The sequence below is a fragment of the Arachis duranensis genome, chromosome 7 (genome assembly GCF_000817695.3).
Source record: "Arachis duranensis cultivar V14167 chromosome 7, aradu.V14167.gnm2.J7QH, whole genome shotgun sequence".
In the NCBI taxonomy this organism is placed as follows: Eukaryota; Viridiplantae; Streptophyta; class Magnoliopsida; order Fabales; family Fabaceae; genus Arachis; species Arachis duranensis.
Window position 1 is genome coordinate 3,873,181 of NC_029778.3, and position 1,517 is coordinate 3,874,697.

A 1,517-nucleotide genomic window follows, 5' to 3' on the forward strand; every position below is an offset into this window, starting at 1 on the left:
GAAACCCTTGCATATAGCTTGCCATGGAAAGAGCCTTGCGTGTTTGAAGAAGAAGACAATAGGAAAGCAGAGATTCAGAAGATGGAGCATCTCCAAAACCTCAACCTATTCTCTATCACTGCAAAACAAGTACTTATTTCATGTTCTTTTACTTTTCACAATCAATCCTGATAATTTTTGATATCCTGACTAAGATTTACAAGATAACCATAGCTTGCTTCAAGCCGACAATCTCCGTGGGATCAACCCTTACTCACGTAAGGTATTACTTGGACGACCCAGTGCACTTGCTGGTTAGTTGTGCGGGGTTGCAAAAGTGTGATTGCAATTTCGTGCACCAACATCACATTTGAAACTTAAATACATAGAAAATAAAACTTAACAATAAGTTCTTTACATTATTTATTTACATAGATACTTCACAATCCCACATATTAAACTATTCCATCATTGATCAAATGACCAATATTTCCTTCAGGATCCTCAAATAAATCAGATACATCATAATGAGTGGTGGAGTTCTCAGCATCATTTGAAACAAAATTTGTTTCCTTTCCTTTGTCGTCCTTTTTCAAAGATGCCTGGTAAAGTTCTACTAGGTGCCTTGGGGTACGACAGGTACGTGACCAATGGCCCTTTCCACCACAACGAAAACACTTATCTTCTGTTGATTTATTCTGCCCAATATTCCTTTCTTTATCCCACTTCTGATGAGATCCTCTCTTTTGAACATAATTCTTTTTCCTTCCATATTTTTTCTTATTATTAAAACCTTGCCATTTACCTCTTCTGGGATAATTTGCCACATTTACTTCAGGAAATGGGGCAGCGCCAGCTGGGCGCGCTTCATGATTTTTCAATAACAACTCATTGTTGCGTTCAACAACAAGAAGGCAAGAAATTAACTCAGAATATTTTTTAAACCCTTTTTCTCGATACTGCTGCTGCAGGAGCACATTCGAGGCATGGAAGGTTGAGAAAGTTTTCTCCAACATATCATGATCAGTTATTTTTTTCCCACACAATTTCATTCGTGAGGTGATTCGAAACATGGCAGAATTATATTTATTTATAGATTTAAAATCTTGTAAACGCAAATGCGTCCATTCATATCAGGCTTGAGGAAGTATCACCGTTTTCTGATGATTATACCTTTCTTCAAGGTCTTTCCAAAGATCTGCAGGATCTTTTAATGTAAGATATTCATTTTTCAATCCTTTGTCAAGATGACGACGAAGAAAATCATGGCTTTAGCTTTATCTTTCTAGGATGCATTATTTTCAGCCTTAATGGTATCTCCAAGATCCATTGAATCAAGATGGATTTCAGCATCTAGTATCCATGATAAATAAGTGTTTCCAGATATATCAAGAGCATTGAATTCAAGATGAGAGAGTTTCGACATAATGAAAAATTTTTACCTGAGTCTTCTTAAAAATTTGATCAGAGTCTCGTGCTGATAACGTGTTGTAAAATAAAAGATATATAAAATAAAGATGTATAAATAGAAGACTCTA